We start from the raw sequence: 17,279 nt of genomic DNA, 5'->3' as shown, positions 1-17,279 counted from the left end.
TACAAGTGCAACTCCCATGCCTCCCCTTAATATAGGTCTTTTTTTCTTCTAAAGTAAACATCCTATTCCTTTAAGCATCCCTTAGATCGACACAACTCCAAATTTCCTTGCTGTTCTGCTTCTTTGCTAGAACTTTCAAGATCGAAGTGAACAGAGTGAAATATCCTGAGTACAGTCTATGCAGCCGTGGGCAAACTACGGCCAGTTTGAAATGAATAAAACTAAAAAAAAAAAAAAAAAAAAAAAAAAAAGACCGTACCCTTTTATGTAATGACTAGGGGCCCGGTGCACAAAATTCATGCACTGGGTGTGTGGGGCGGGGGGGTGTCCCTCAGCCAAGCCTGCCCCCTCTCACATACTGGGAGCCCTCAGGTGATGACCCCCATCACCCTCCAATCGCAGGATCGGCCCCTTGCCCAGGCCTGACGCCTCTGGCCTAGGCGTCCGGCCTGGGCAGCGGGGACCTGCAGTGGCAGCGGGGGGTGAGGAGGGGGGCCGAGATCGCATGGGCTCCGCCCCTGCCTCTGCAGGATGCCTCTGGCTGAGGCATCCGGCCCAGGCAGCGGGGACCCGCAGCTGCAGCAGCCCCGCGATCGTGGGCTTCGCTTTAGGCCCAGGCAAGGGGCCCCTAGCTCCTGGGACTGCCAGCTTCGACCGTGCCCAGCTCCCATCGCTGGCTCCACCCCTACTTCCTGCTATCACTGGCCAGGGTGGAAAAGGCACCTGATTCTCCGATCATGGCTTGGGGGCAGGGCAAAGGCGGCCCCAGGGCCACCTTTGCCCTGCCCCCCAGCTCTTACCTCCCCCCTGGGTTTCCGATCACTGTCAGTGGCAGGGGGCTTCTTCCTGCTTTCCCTTTCGCCTCCCTGCATTGTGCCTACATATGCAAATTAGCCGCCATCTTGTTGGCAGTTAACTGCCAATCTTAGTTGGCAGTTAATTTGCATATAGCCCTGATTAGCCAATGAAAAGAGTATCGTAGTACGCCAATTACCATTTTTCTCTTTTATTAGTGTAGATGTTTACTTTGAATTTATATTAGTTCATACAAACACTCCATCCATGCTTTTGTTCCGGCCCTCCGGTCCAGTTTAAGAACCCATTGTGGCCCTCGAGTCAAAAAGTTTGCCCACCCCTGTTCTATGGCCTTCATACCACCACTTTCCTTATTTGGATGCTGTGGAACAGCCTCCCAAAGGTGTCCAAACGCTGATCCTAAACACAGTCCACAATCCGTGACCACGATTCCGTCTATGTAATGCCCTGGGCCATCCAGGTAGGCCCCGTCTAAATGCATGAATCCTTAAAAGAAGACAATCTGCCTGGCTGGTGTGGCCCAGTGGTTGAGTGTCAGCCTGTGAACCAGGAGGTCACGGCACATGCCTGGGTTGTGGGCTGAATCCCCAGCAGGGGGCGTGCAGGAGGCAACCAATCAATGATTCTCTCTCATCAGTGATGTTTCTATCCCTCTCTCCCTCTCCTTTCCTCTCTCTGAAATCAATTTTTTTTTAAAGAAGACAATCTTTCCAGACAGAATGGTCGGAGAAAGAAATGTAATCAGAAAGGGTCCGAGAGTTGCTGTTTTGAAGAGGGAGGAAGGAGGCACAGCCAAGGAATGTGGGGCTTCTAGAAGCTGCAAGAGGAGAGAAGACAGCTTTGCCCCGAGAGCCTCAGGAAGGAATGCCAACATCTCAATTTGGGGGATTTCTGACATTTGGACGTACAAGATCTTAAGTTTGTGTTGTTGTAAGCCACTATCTTTGTGTTAATTTGATAAACCAGCAATAGGAAATGAATACAGATGCTATTCCATAATTAATGCAATATCCGATCAAGTTAAGGTGGTTTTTTGGGGGGAGGGGAATAAATTTGCAAAAAGTGCTTTTGAGAACTTGTGGGGGCCCAGGCCTTTATCGGATTTTAAGCTTACAACACACAGTCCTTGACCTTGAGGAGTTCCTGAGCTAGGTGACAGAAATGGTGCCTTCGAGTTAAGTACACAGGGTTGTAAGGATGGCCTTCTGGCCCCAGACATTCTCCTGCTCACCTCACACGTCTCCCAGGATTAGTGTGACGTGTTTGCGGTTGTGCAGTGTGGTGGAAGGTGGCATCTTTGCTGTTGGGAGAGAAAGGAGAATCTTTTTAGGAAGATTTTTATTTATTTTATTTCTATCTCAATGGTTTGTCATAAACATGTATGAGATTTCATATTAATACATACACATCACACTAATCCTGGGAGATGTGTGAGGTGAGTAGGAGAATGTGTCTGGGGCCAGAAGGCCATCATTACAACCTCTATAAAACTTTGTTAATGTTACAATTCATCTCAATTTTTGTCTTTGTCACACACACACACCATATATATATATATATATATATATATATATATATATATATATATGTAATAATCTGGACTAGACTCATCAATGACTAAGATTTTCTCACCATATCCTAAAATGTATAAGCATCATTATTAAAAATGTATATTAAACCAGTTATTAATGTGACCTATCTAATTATTTCCAACTATTCAAGCATGTGCCCCTATTTGAGAAAAATATAATGCAATACTTTTACATCATAAAACTGAAATCTTTTAGCTCAGTCATCCCCAGTGCTTCTTAGAGTACTTGACACATAACAGGAACTAAAATAAAATAAAAATCGATGTGTATTAGGACTCTTGGCTGAGATGCAAATGCATGACCTCCTGAGCTACCCAACCAGAGATGGCCTCCATCTGGCCTGCCTGCTCTTCGTGAACTTTGGAGAGATGGAACTTATCAGGGTGTGTGCTTCCTCCGCAGATGCCCACAAACCATCTTTTTTAAAATCTATTTTAGACTCTTATGAAAAAATGAAATAAAACTTTTAATCCAAGGATCAAAGAGTATCTTCTTCAGAAAATGAGATCCTTTGCCAATCATTTGAAACTCTTCTAATGTTCCATGATTCTCAAATATTTCTACCAGCCATTCAGCGTCTCCCCTGCGCTCTCTCAGCAGCCTAGAAAGCTGTCTGCGCAGCAGGGAAATTGTTAAACAGCTGTGTTCTCATGATCTCTACAAATCTGGGCACAGGTCCCCTTCTCACTTTCTTCCTCCTTCCAGTGGAAGGCCAGGAGGTGAGGAGACAGCCACACCTGGGCACCAACCTCAATGCACAAGAATCCTACAATCAAACAACTCCACTGCTACTGCGCGTACCTACCCCTTATGTGAATATTGAACCCACTTTCATGTTGATATGACTGTCACACTGACTCTGCAAGGCCACAAGCATAAGCATGGTGTCCCAGGGTCCCGCCTGTGGGAGCGCTGGACTATCAAAAATGTAAACCAAGATGAATAATAATGACTAATACTCCTGCGCACCCACCATGTGGCAGACACCATAGTCAGCACATTAAATACTTTAAATACAACGAAGTCTTCAATAGGCAGAGTATGAAAGGACCAGTTTTTCAGTGGGTGTCCACTCTCTTGGTCAGAAATTTTAACATATAAAAGTCTTGATCATAGGAGTTAAAGATTTCCTTGGTCACATGAAGAAGTCCAGAGGTTTTATTCTTTTTATGGCCAAGTAATATTTCATTGCATATATGTATCATTGTGTTATCTGATCATCTACCGATGGACACTTAGGCTGCTTCCATATCTTGGCTAATGTAAATAATGCTACAATGAACATAGGGGTGCATATATCTTTTTAAATTACTGTTTTGGATTTCTTCAGATACATATCCAGAAGTGGGATTGCCGGGTCATATGGTAGTTTTAATTTTTTAAGAAGCCTCCACACTGTGTTCCATAGTGACTTCACTAATTTGCAACCCCACCAACTGTGCATGAGGATTTCCTTTTCTCCACGTCCTCGCCAACACTTTTATTTGTTGATTTATTGAAGATAGCCATTATGAGATTTTATCATTTGCAACAACAAGAATGAACCTAAAGTTATTATGCTACGTGAAATAAGACAGACAGAGAAAGACAGACACTATCATTTCATATGTGAAATCTAAAAACAAAACAGACAAAACAGAAACAAACCCACAAATGTACAGAATGATCTGATGGTGCCAGGTGGGGACCAGACTTAGCAGGGGAATCACAGAGTAAGTTATTGTTAACTGTCATTGAAAAGGGTTTTAAATTTTTTTTTAAAACAAAAAGAAAAAAAGGCCAGTGGTAAGCAGAGAGAGATCTGCATGGATCCTCACTGCCAAAGGTAATCCCCAATACTTTATGGGTTATGTTCTACGCTTATGTCCTCAATGTTAGTCACGGCTCCGCCACAGCTTTCAACCTTGAGTTCCCTGTACCCCCAAAGCTAAATGAAGAGGCAAGGAGCTGAGTGGGGACGTGGGAGTGACCCTCCAGGACACAGTGAACCGGGGCCAAGAATAGGAACTGCAGGCACCAGCTCCCTTGCCACATCGCCCCCGTCCCCCGCCTCCTCCCATGAACAGTCTTTCAGAATGCGGATTTCGCAGAATTAAGAAGAGCGTTTTCTTTCCAGATGAGTAATCTTGGGCGAACTGCTCAACCCCATGAGTCTGCTTTTACAGGGAAATGGGAGCAATGCTCCAGAGGGTGGTCGGAGCTATCAGGTAAGAGGAAAAGTGCCAAATAGGCTGATGCATCATACATTGGGCTTCTTTCTCTCCTGCCCTTAGCTGAAGATCATTCTTGATGAAAAGGTTTTAAAAGGAATAAAATAAAATAAAAGTCCCTATGCTAACATTCCAGATCTGACTCGGGTTTAGTTTATTTCACAGAATAACTTCTCACCAAGTGCCACGTTCACGTAATCACCCTCCCTCTCCAAACCTGTGCCTAATTCTGCTCCCCTGTGATTAGAAGCTGTTCTCTCCCACCTCTCTGACAAACTCCTCATTAACCCTTTCAACAAATACTTACCAAGTCCCTACTGTGCGCTGCACGTCCCAGGGCTGAGTTTCAACAAGACTATTATACAACCTATAGCGCTTTTCCGTGTTCGTTTAATTCCGTGCTTGATCTCTAGGCAGTTTCTGAATCCCTGCTTCATGGGGAAAAAATAAGTCAAGAAATGTTTGGTTCATTAGCCAATTAACTTAATAATGACCAAACAAGTGAATCTTCCCACTATTCTTCAAGATGTTACTGGGATGCTAGTCCCTTCATTACGGCGCCCCTGTGCAGACGAGTAGGAAAGTGCTGAATGCTAAGAAGTGTTCCCATAGGACACTGCTGTCACTTTTCACCTCAGAGACGCTGTCAGTTCATCAGTGTTCATCACTTGCCCACTCTGAGACAGCGCGCTGTGTCCCAGAGCAGAGCAGGCGTGAGATGTGCTCTAACCTTAACCAGCTTGTATTCTCGGGGCACTGTGAGTGCTTCTCTCTGCTTTGGTGCCTAGAAAGTCGGAGGCCAATGGATAAAAGGCAACGGCCCCTCCTCAACCCTGACTTCCTTAGTTTCCTTCCCGGGCGCCCCCGACTTTCTCTCATACACACCTTTTAACCTGTTAATTTAGTACGCATTTATGTAAGCTCCGTCAAATACTTTTGAGAACAACATGAAAATTAAACAATGAAGCAAAACAGACATTTTGTGAAATCAGATATTAGAAGGTGCGTGTCCAGCTAAAAATGCTGGTCTCATTTTGTTATGTCATCGGAAAGATCCTTGAGTTATTTAGTCATCCCTCCCTTCCCCCTCATCCTGCGGTTCCTCCTCTCACACCCTCATCTGAGACCCTGACTTCCTGCAAGCTTCCCTTTTGGAGTCACTTGTCACTTAGAGAAATGGTGGCCGAAATGTTTCTACTTAACTGTTTAATTAAAACAAAGTTTAAAAGTGAATCTTTGAAAATCTGTATATGAAGATCATTAGCATTTCAGAATACCGGAGTAAATTCCCCCTTGTTCTTGTTACATGTTAGGTGAAACTTGACCACCAAAGGCTGAATGACTGTAAGTAATGAAAGGCTTTGCTTGTTTTGATCTAATGTCCTTTTATTTAGTTAACTGTGTGTGTATGTGCCTTCCCCCCTAAGGTCATAATTTCTATCCTGATATTGCAATAGTCTTAATTATATCAAAATATCTAATGAAACTATTTAAACATTCTCAAAACAAAATTAATTCAGTTCACTTTAGCTTAAAAACATACAAGAGCACCCAACAATGCTGAACAAATTTGTAAACAAATGTAGAAATCAAACTCCCAATGCTTTTACAGAATAGGAATCATTTTCCAGAAAACTAGAATGAGTTTTTGGAGATTTTAGGGTAGATTCTTTTTCATCATGAAGAAATGTATTATAGATCCACAATACATATATCTGCCACTTCCACATCTAAAATCTCTGAAAACCAAAAGCTTTAGGCAAAGCAGCCCCGACTGGCGTAGCACGTGGATAAACTATAGTGTGAGCTTTCATTTGTTTGATCGCTGAGTATGAACATGTTTGACTACAGGGCCCGCCAAGTTCAACTGGGAGTGTTAGGCAATACACAGTATGTGCATAGAGTTACTTTTCCGAAATCCCAAAACTCTGAGCTCCAAACACCTCTGTCCTAAAGGCTACACTTAAGGGAGCATGGTCCTGTAGTCCTACATACAAGATGGTGGACTGAGTGATGACCCTAAAAGCAATGGTTTCCCCATGATCATCACTAAAACGGATTTTTACTCCCAGAGAACCATCACCATATGTTTCTACCATCACCATGTGTCTCTACCACTCTAGTGAACTTGTTAATCTCTGTTTGGCATTATAGTTCTTGTGTATCATCCTCCGTGCTACCTCCCTCATCAATATGATAATAGGACCACAATGTACAACATTAAAAACTTATTTACAGCCTTCTCATCTTACACATAGTACAGGAACAACAAACATACTCTATAGCAGCAATAGCTCTGAGTGATTCTGTTTTTGTTTATGGCTACATAACACCTAGCACAGTGCCGTAGGTAGGTGCTCAGTAAAAACTTCGGGTCAAATATTCTTACTGCCTTGAATTGAACTGGGTTGAACACTGCCATCTGCTGGCCTCAGGTAAAATTTGCATTCCATGGACTGCTATGATCAGTTGTTGGGATTTTGATATAAAGCAACACTGTAGTAGAGGATTTGTTATTTTCACAGAATTAGATGCTTTACAGCTTTAATTAAGATGGTGCCATCAATGTATCCAGGCCCTGAGGAATAACTTACACTGAACACACTGTTACAAGATCCAGAGACTCACTCACCTCATTAATTAGCCATCTGACAGTCCATTCCACTGAAAGCTACACACACAGGAAATTCACACAGAAGCAGTTATAGTAAAAATGCCCTTCACTTTGAAAAAGGTTTGCTGCCCAACTCTGGGTTCAGTTCCATAAGGAACTCTTATTAGCGCATTTAAGTGCATTGACTCCTGAAAGGGCAAAAAGTTGGAACATATTTCTTTAAAAACTGCCCTAATTTGCGATCAATCTACAATAAAACATTTCAAAAACAAACCTGGAAACCAAATTGGAAATTCTTTGATTCATAGGATCAGAAATGGAAAAAAAAAATGTAACTTGTAGGAATGTAGTTATTATGTAAATAAATAGACATTTTAAACAATTATAATTTTGATTTAATTCACTCATTCCTTTGTTTTGTTGTAATTCTTTCTGAGGGGATATATATCATTCCATCCGCCAGAAGCCACATAAATGGAAAGGTTTCCTTCTCCTGCCCCTTGGTCGTGAAAGTGCTTTTCATTAATCAGAGAGTGCAAGAACTTAAACCTTAATTTAAAGAAAGACATTTTTATTTCACCTCAGCTCTGGGGTATGCTACCTTCTCCTTAAATACCTTTGCCACTAGGTCCTTTTTGTTGATAAAGATGACGGTGGACTTTTAATTTCCATTCCCAAGTACTTTCCCAAGGAGAGAGGCTCAAGGGAGCCCAGGGTGGTGAGCCAGGTTGGGTCCTGTGCCCCAAAGGAAAGACAGTCAAGAGGAAGAGATTGGGGGTGGGGAGGTGAGGAGACACATCCCTGGGCCTCACTGCCCCAGGTCTCCGTGAGGAGGAAATAGCTAGTGTTTGTGTGAAAATGCAAACAGAAGCAGTAGGTGGGGAGGGAGAGGCCCTTGTCTGCAGGACTGGGAAGGTGCCACCACAGCTCCTGCACCTATGGCTCCAGCCTTCTCTTCTTGTTCTGCTCTGCCAGGTCCTTTAGTTCTGTCTTAGGTAGTTGCACATGTGGTATGGCGTGAGTGCTTAAAATTCAGACACCTGAGGATACTCTAATAACACACAGCTAAATACCAAATATGACGGCAGCAACATAACAGTAACGCCCAGCATGTAGAGCACTCGCTTTGTCCAAGGCAGTGTTCTAAGTGCTTTGGGTTTATTAACTCATTTAACCTCCACAATAACCCACTGCAGCAAGTGCTACACTTTCCCCATTTTATCAGTGAGGAAACAGGCAATGCTGAATCTCTCTGTGGCAAGGTTTCTTATTATGGACTGCTTTGCATACCGCAAAATTCCTATCTTAAATCCCTCACCCCCAATGTGACTGTATTTGGAAATAGGGCCCATTGGAAGGGGATTCAGGGTAAGTGAAGACTTGAGGCTGGGCCTCATGTGTCACCCCAGAACATGGAACTAAGGCCAGGGGTCAGACGCTCTAGGCCAGTGGTTCTCAACCTTCCGGCCCTTTAAATACAGTTCCTCATGTTGTGACCCAACCATAAAATTATTTTCGTTGCTACTTCATAACTGTAATGTTGCTACTGTTATGAATCGTCATGTAAATATCTCATATGCAGGATGGTCTTAGGCGATCCCTGTGAAAGGGTCGTTTGACCGCCAAAGGGGTCGTGACCCACAGGTTGAGAACTGCTGCTCTAGGCAGATTTCAGTTCTACTTCAGCTGTCAAAGAATTATTACAATGTGAAAAAATAAGGTTTCCATTTTTATCTTAGAGGTGTAGAAAGCTACAAAGAGCATTCTGACCAAATTTTCTACAAACAAAATGCTAGACAAACTTCAAATTAATGGCTTTTCTTGAACCCATGAGAGAACTGAGTTCTCAGGTAAACACCAGCCTACTTGAATTGCTGGGGAATGTTATGCCCAGATTTCAAGATCCCCAAAAAACCATGTCAGGGAGCCAGTCCGATGCAAAAGCAGAGGGTCTCTTATACAAGCTCGCTTGGTCCCCCCCCCTTGCCTCCATTACTGGGTGCAAGAGAGAGCCCCGAATCCCAAGAGAACAAAGAATTTATAGGGCTTGGGGTCGGGGGGTCGGGCAGGGTGCAGCTAGGGTCTGGTTACACAAAGACAGGGAGGGTGGCCAGCATACTTTTGGCCTTGGGCTAGTTTCCCCCGCATTCCCATTGGCCGAGATAAGGGCAGGCTGAGTAACTGATACACCCTGCGGCTTTTTCTTGGAAAGAGGGGTTAAGGACACAGCCATCAGTCCTGCTCTGTCCTTTCAGGGAAAACAGGGCCTGTAGGGAGAAACAGGACCCAAGTGCTTGCTAACCCACAGTGGGAAATGCGGAATGGCCTATAAGCTCCTACGGATATTCAGCTAAAAATTCCTAATGATTTCTTATAGGCCACGTGTGTCTAGTCTAGTGTGAAGACCCATTAAAGGCGTCCCATTAAAGGGTTTTGCACCAACTTGCTTTTCTTCAACAAAAGCAAGTGCTTACTGAGAAGGCAGGAGAATCTTGAGAATCACCCTCCATCTCGTTACTGACTGGGGGAGCAGAAAAGTAGCTACTGCCAGATTCTGCCTACCTATCTCCCCTATGGAGCAAAAGCCGTCATCTGTATAGTGAAGAGTAACAGAATTGTCTCAGTGTGGAAAGCCTCTGTAGCTGAGTAAGACAAGAGGTTAGGAAAGAGGAGTGGGGAGAGAGAGAGAAAGGATGGGGAAAGGAAAGAAGGAAGGGACTTTCCCCCGAGAGAGAAGCAGGGATATGGTTTAGAGCATCCAGAATTTTAAAGTAGTAAAACTGCTCTCTATGATACCATATGGTGGACACATGTCATTATCATTTGTCCAAACTCACAGAATGTACAACACCAAGAGTAATCCCTAATACAGACTGCAGATGGGGTGATAATGATGTGTGAATGTAGGTTCATCCAATATAACAAATGTACCACTATGTTGGGGATGTTGATAATGGAGCACATGGAGAGTCAGGGGGGATATGAAAACTCTCTGTACTTTATGCTCAATTTTTCTGTGAACCTCAAGCTTTTAAAAAAATAAAGTCTATTAAACAAGCAAATAAACAAAACAAAAAAATGTTTTCTACCTAAGAGAGGAACTGGAATATCTGATGTCACTACAACTGAAAAAGGGTTGGGAGCACTTGTGAAGGCCACACCCCAAGACTTGGGTTCCCAGGGCCTGTGTGAGATGGTGCCTGTCGAAGACGGTGCCTGGCTGAGACATAGATCAGAGAATGCTCTCCTCCCAGCCAACCATCACCCGCTCACAAGTGTCAGGAAGAAATAACAATCGACTATACCTAGAACTGCAGGAGGAAGACTGTCTCTGACTCACAGTGCAAACAGGTGACCCAAAGCCAAGAGGGAACAGATACAATTAAAAAAATGATCTGATAGACCAGCCCACACCTTAAAAACAAGGTGGAAAGGGCAGCGTTTCTTAACCTCATTACCACAGACATTATGTAAAGGATGATTCTCTGTTGTGAAGGATAGGGTGCTGTCCTATGAATTGTACGGTGTTTAGCAGTACCTCTAATCTCTACTCACCAGATGCTAGGCGCACACCTCTAGTTGTGACAATCAAAAATGTCTTAGGCCAGCATGGAGGGGCCTGGGGACCTGCTGAGTGAAATAAGCCAGTCAGAGAAAGGTAAGGACCACATGACCTCACTCATATGTGGGATCTAATGAGCAAAATGAACTGTTGTACAAAATGGATCCAAAGACAAAGAAGCATGGAACAGACTGTCAGGTCCCAAATGGAAGGCAGGAGCAGATGGATTGGTGGGAAGAGATCAACCAAAGAACTTGTATGTGTACATGCATAACCCATGGACACAGACAATAAGGTGGTGGAGCCTGGGGCAAGGGGCAGGGGAAAGATATAAGGGAACAAGGGGAGAAAAAGGGGGACATATATAATACTTTCAACAATAAAGATGTTTTTAAAATGTCTTAGGAAAGAGAAGGGTTCAAGATGACAGCTAAACTTGCCCCTCCCACACAGACCCCAAATATACATCCACATATAGAACAATTCCTCCTTAGACACATGGAGGGATGATTGAACAGCTCTTGCACAAAAGAGAGACTGCATAGAGAAGGTTGAGTAACCATGGGAGCTCTCTGGGATTTGTGGGCACTCTTCAGAATGAGGCATATGGAGGTACCAGTGAGCACCACTGTTTACATTCCTCCTCTACCTACATAATGCAAGCCAGCCATTTCCAGATGATCTGGCCAATGTGCAAGGCCACTGCGGTGCATTTCCAGCTGCCTGCTTAGAGCCAGCTCTGACCTGGACAGCAAGGCACCCTTGTGCACATGCACACTAGGCTGCATGGCCCAGAGCCCACTTTGGCCCCAGACAGGTGGACTAATAGGGCACCACCACAAACTCATATGCATTAGGCTGCCCTCTCCCAAGCCTGCTGGTACCCCAGGTGCCACACACACACCCCAGCTCCAACCAGCCTGCCAAATCCACTGAGCACAGTCTACACAGAGGTCATTTCTATACAAAGCCATCTTTTCAAGATTGGGTGAGACAGCTACTTATCAATTCATAGAAACAAACACAGAGAGCAAAACAAAATGAGAAGACTGAGGCATATGTTTCAAATGAAGGAACACTAAAAAAACAAACAGGAAAAGCCTCATGAAATGAAAATAAGTATTTTTTTTATAAAGAATTCAAACTAACAGTCACAAGGATGCTCACCCAACTTGACAGTAGAATAGAGGACCTCAGTGAAAACTTCAGCAAAGAGTTAGAAAATGTAATAAAGAACCAATTAGCACTCTACCTAATACATAGAAACAAACACAAGGAAGCAGACAAAATATGGAGACAGAAATGTCACAAATGAAAGAACAGAAGAATTCTCCAGAAAAAGAACTAAATGAAATGGTAGCAAGCAAACCACTAGATATAGTGTTCAACAATGGTTATAACGATGCTCAAGGGACTTAATGAGGGCTTCAAGGAACTCAGTGAAAATGCCAATGAACGTAGTGAGAATTTCAAGGAAATTAATAAGAACATCAAAGACATGAAAAAGGGCCAGTCAGAAATGAAGGACACACTAACTGAAATGAAGACTAGTTTACAGGGAATCAACAGTAGAGTAGAGGATGCTGAGAATCAAATCATCAGTTTGGAATATGAGGAAGAAAAAAAAAAAAACAACCAGAAGAGCAAAAAGAATCCAAAAATATGAAGATAATGTAAGGAGCCTTGGGACAACTTCAATCATAGTACCAACATTCGCATCATGGGGGTGCCAGAAGGAGAAGAAAGGGAGCAAGAAAGTGAAAACCTATATGAAGAAATAATGACAGAAAACTTCCCCTACCTGGTGAAAGAAATAGGCATACAAGTACAGGAAGCACAGAAAGTCCCAAATAAGATGACCCTAAAGAGGCCCACACCAAGACACATCATAATTAAAATACCAAAGGTTAACGATAAAGGGAGAATCTTAAAAGCAGCAAGAGAAAAGCAGTTAGTTACCTACAGGGGAGCACCCATATGACTGTCAGCTGATTTCTCAATAGAAACTTTGTAGGCTAGAAGGGAGTAGCAAGAAATACTCAAAGTGATGAAAAGCAAAGACCTGCAACCAAGATTACTCTACCCAGAAAATATGCTATTTAGAATTGAAGGTCAGATAAAGAGCTTCCCAGACAAGGAAAAGCTAAAGGAGTTTATCACCATCAAACCAGTATTACATTAAATGTTGAAGGGTCAGAAGAAGAAGGAGGAGGAGAAAGAGGAGGAGGAGGAGGGGAAATATGAACAATAAAATGGCAATAAATACATGTCTACCAACAATTGAATCTTAAAATCAAAATAAACAAACAAGGAATCTAAAAAACAAAATACACTGATGAGCAGAGTGGATCCAGAGACTCGGAAGCATGGAACAGAGTGCAGAATCTCAGAGGGAAGGCAGGGGAGGATGGGTGGGTGGGAGGTAATCAACCAAAGACCTTGTATGCATAACCCATGGACCCAGACAATAGGGTGCTGAAGGCCTGGGGTTGGGGGGCAGGGGGTGGCTAGGAAGGGTCAATGGAGAAAAAAAGGACATATGTACATATGTAATACTTTCAACAATAAAGATTTATATATAAAAAACTAAAACAAAACCAGAATAAACTGATGAATAAAATAGAACTAGAGGCATGGAAACATGGAACAGACTAACCTCAGAGGGAAGGGAGGAGATGGGGTGGGAAGAGATCAACCAAAGAATTTATATGCATATGTGCATTACACACGGACACAGACAATAGGGTGGTGAAGGCCTGGAGCGGGGCGGGATCTGGGCTGAGGAGGGCAATAGGGGATGGGGGGGGGGGGGGGGGAAGCCGGAGATATCTGTAATACTCTCAAGAGTAAAGATGAATAAATAAAAATTTAAATGCAAACTGAAGAACCAATTGGTGGGGTGGTGGCCCTGGCTTTCTGCAGTGGTGGAGGCTGTGGCAGGAGCAGGGACATGGCCTGCAGGTCCTAGTGAAGCAGCCAGGCGCCTGAAAGCGAGGGGCGCTTCTCAAGGGATTGCTGCTTGAGGAGCTAACAGTAAGACCGAAGGACCCTGGCCTCTGGAGTGGGGATGGGCAGGGCAGCACCAGGAAGGAGGCCTGGGCCAGGGCAGGGACCTCGGCACATGCTCTGCTGACCCAGGCTGCATTCCAAGCAGCACCCTGTTGTGCCGGGCCCCGGAGGACTGCACCTGGAGGACTGCACGGCGGCGGCAGCCCTGCAGCCCCTTATGAAGCTGCAGGTGCGGCTGTGACGATGGCCAGAGGGACCTGCGCCTCGATGGGAAGCGGAAGGGCAGAACCTAAGGACAGGAGTATCTTGGTCTCCGCAGCAGAGTTTTGTGACACCCAGGGCATCCTGGTTTCTTCTCTCAGGGTTGGAGCCCCGTTCCTCTCCCCTGGCGGTGGGGCTGGGCCCCTCTTCATGGAAGCGAGGCTGCTTGGAGCCCGTGTGTTCAGTGTTGCGACTGGGGTCAAGGGCTCCCCTGCTGCAGGAGAGGAGGGCTGCCCCCAGCTCTGCTCATGAACCACCAGGACCCTGGACTACTCCAGTCTGGACCATCTCCGCCTGCTGGCAGCCAGCCACCCCAATGGCCTAGAAGGCTGGAATGTACTGTCCCTCCCTTAGAGCAGGGGGAGAGGCACAGCGTCGGTGGCCCGGCGGTGATGGAGAGGCCCAATGAAGCCATAAGCAGAGGCCCAAGTGGGGAGCCGCTCCTGCCCACCCACGAGCTTTCTCCTGACCTTGAGAGAGGGCTGGCCTAGCTCCTGCGGCTGTCCCCTCTGCAGCAATGCCCGCAGCCTTCTGCACCCAGGGCCGGAACAGGAAGGCTAGCTGTGGCTAGGCCGCCAGTGGGCTGGGAGAGGAATGGCCACGGTGACACCGGACACCGGCTGCCCACCGGGCCAGTGGTCCAGCCTCCCAGGGCTTCGCGCCAGGAAGCGCGCCCTGCCAGCGTGGCTCCTCTCCCGGGCCTTCCTGCTGGTGCTCATCGTGTCACCGCTCTTCCCCAACTCCCACCACAGCGTGGCCACTCTGCCCTACTTGGGGGCACCCAGGGGTGCAGCTGGTGCCAGGACACGCTGGCCTACAGCGCCCCGCAGTGGCTAGACCTGTGCTGCTGCCGCTGTGTGGGCGAGGCCGGCGTTGCCTACGGGTTTGGCAGCTGCTTGGAGAGCGACCTTTCCCCTGTCGGAGGCCAGAGAACGTGGGTCTGCCCCTGATGTCCAGAGCTAGTGGCTGGCGCTGCAGCCCCAGGTCAAGCCACACCACGCTGGCGAGGTGCCAAAGCCGCTGCAGACAGTGTGGGGCGAGCAGCCACGTCTGGGGACCGACAGCAGTGCCGGCGCCGGCGGGGGTGGAGGTGGGGAACGACGGCCAGAGGCGACGAGCACAGCTTCAGAATCGGCGCGACCGTGGGCTTTGCGCAGGAGGCTGGCAGCCGAATACCCACCACCTCCCGTGCCCGGCGAGTGCCAAGAACCTGCCCGCGCCGTCAGCTGTGCGCGGGTGCCCTCCGAGCCCGGGACCTGCCGCAATCGCCAGCGCTGTGCCCACGGGGCAGACCCAGCCCCACGCCCCGGGAAGGCCTTCCTTCCAGTGGACAGAGGTCCAGACCTACACCCCGCCTTGGTCAGGTGCGCCCAGGACAGGTGCGCCCGGGACAGGTGCGCCCGCACCGCGCAGTCCCCTTCCGCAGGGCTGCCCGCGTCCGGAGGTGAAGGTGTCCAGGTTGGGCCGGCCGCTGGGGCAACGGGCACCACTACCGGGAGGACGGCCAGGCGGCGTGCGGACGCCGACCTGCAGGCGCACGTCCTGCACAGGCCGGACCGGCGGGCACGGCGGGCGGGCGCGCGGGCGGCTGAGAAAGCTCCGAGCGCGCACTCTCCCAGACGCCGGCTGCTGTCTGGACCAATCACGCTGCAGCCCGAGCCAGCGCCGAGGTTTCCTGCCAATCACAAGACGCTGGGGCCTGGCACCAATCAACGCTGCAGTCGGGCGGAGCCTGTGTGCCTCTCAGCCAATCTTGCCACTCAACTCCGTGAGTCACCTCGACTGTGGGCTGTCTCCTCCAATCAGTGGCCGCCAGGGGCAAACTCTCGGGGGTAGGATTTCGTTTCTTGCTTTTTAAGGCGCGGGGTGGCTCCTGGCCCGAGAAGGACATTCCTATCCCCGTCGGAGCTGTTGCAGTCGCTGGCGGCCGACCCCGCGGGCACCCCCCGCCCCCAAGGAAACCACCCGGAAGGAAACGGAGGCGAGGGCCGGCGCCGGGCTCGGCTTCCCTCCCGTCCGTCCGGTGGCCGCGGTGGCCGGGCGAGGAGGAGCCAGAGCCCTCCCACTGCTCCTGCCCCCGCGGGACGGCAGGCCCCGCGTTCCCTGATGGGCGAGGCGTGGTGGGCGAGTGTCCGCCCGCCTAGAGGTGCCCTCCTCCCGCTCCACCTTGGCCGCCCTGCCAGGGCGTGGAGGTCTCCCCGGAGGCGGACTGTGCCACCCCCGCTCGGGCAGAACCGCCAGGGCCTGCCTCTAGACCTGAGGGGATGGCGGGGACCAGGAAGCCCCGCACCGCGAGCGGGAAGGGCTGCTCACTGCCTGGTGCCCTCGGCCCTGCTGTTCACTCACCTTCAGTGTCTCCTGAGAGCCCGGCGGTCTGCCTGCGCTGGGGTCGATTGGGGCACTGCTGCTTTACTTGTTTTCTCTCTCTCTCTCTCTCTCTCCCCTTTGGCTGGCTCAAGGTGTAGGGAGCCACACGTGGGAAAAAAGACTGGAGAGGGGAGCCCAAGCCATCACCACAGAGAAGGTGACATCTCTTGCTTGGGAATGCAGTTTGCTTTGGGCGCATGATTTAGTCAGCCTGAAGCTACCAGGCTCTTTAAAAATTCTAAGCTGGCCGTGGAAATAGCTGGGAGCCTCGCCCAGGAGGAGTGCTTGCACTTCCGCATGTCTCCTCCCTGCCCCTGAGCCCCCGGCCCCCCCTCCTGCCCCCCCCCCCCACCACACACACACACACACACACACACACACACACACGCTCCTGTTCTAACTTTCCATTTCCAGCTCTGGAATCGGCCAGGAAGCTAGCAACCAGGGCTTACAACTGGACACTACTTGCATGAGCTAAACCCAGCTCAGTCCCGACAGGACGCTGCTGATGGCATTTACCCTTCAAGGTTGGGGGAGTTTAGGAGGGAAAGAGCTGCTCTGAAGCTTCCAAACACTAAAAGGACCCCCCTGTCCAGCAGTGACCACACAGACACACCCTCCTTCTCAGTGAGCTGCCACCAAGCGGCCTCCTGGCCATTGGAGTAGCTCCTGCAGCTGGCTGGGGGAACAGAGCCAGGGCGCTTTGGGGAGGCACTTGGCACACCCCAAGACTTAATATATTGAGAATTTAGTTTGAGACTGTTTCTTTCTCATTGCAAAAGTAGGTGGAATGAAAAATGGAGTGGATTTGGGGGGCCTTTGGTGGATTGCCTCTCAGAGCCTCACCC

At 47.9% G+C, this 17,279-nt stretch overlaps 1 protein-coding gene across 1 annotated transcript in view; it reads right to left on the bottom strand.

Annotated features, from left to right (window-relative positions):
• TMEM182 (transmembrane protein 182) overlaps positions 1-16,755 on the bottom strand; it is a gene marked incomplete at its 5' end in the record, with an annotated part of 80,679 nt that extends 63,924 nt beyond the window's left edge. Inside the window, one exon of the mRNA XM_081100640.1 lies at positions 16,411-16,755. The remainder of the gene's footprint in view (positions 1-16,410) is intronic.
• Between the last annotated feature and the right edge of the window lie 524 nt (positions 16,756-17,279).

The sequence above is a fragment of the Myotis nattereri genome (genome assembly GCF_964212035.1).
Source record: "Myotis nattereri genome assembly, chromosome: 10".
Classification (NCBI taxonomy): Eukaryota; Metazoa; Chordata; class Mammalia; order Chiroptera; family Vespertilionidae; genus Myotis; species Myotis nattereri.
This window is presented reverse-complemented; position numbering and strand designations above follow the sequence as displayed.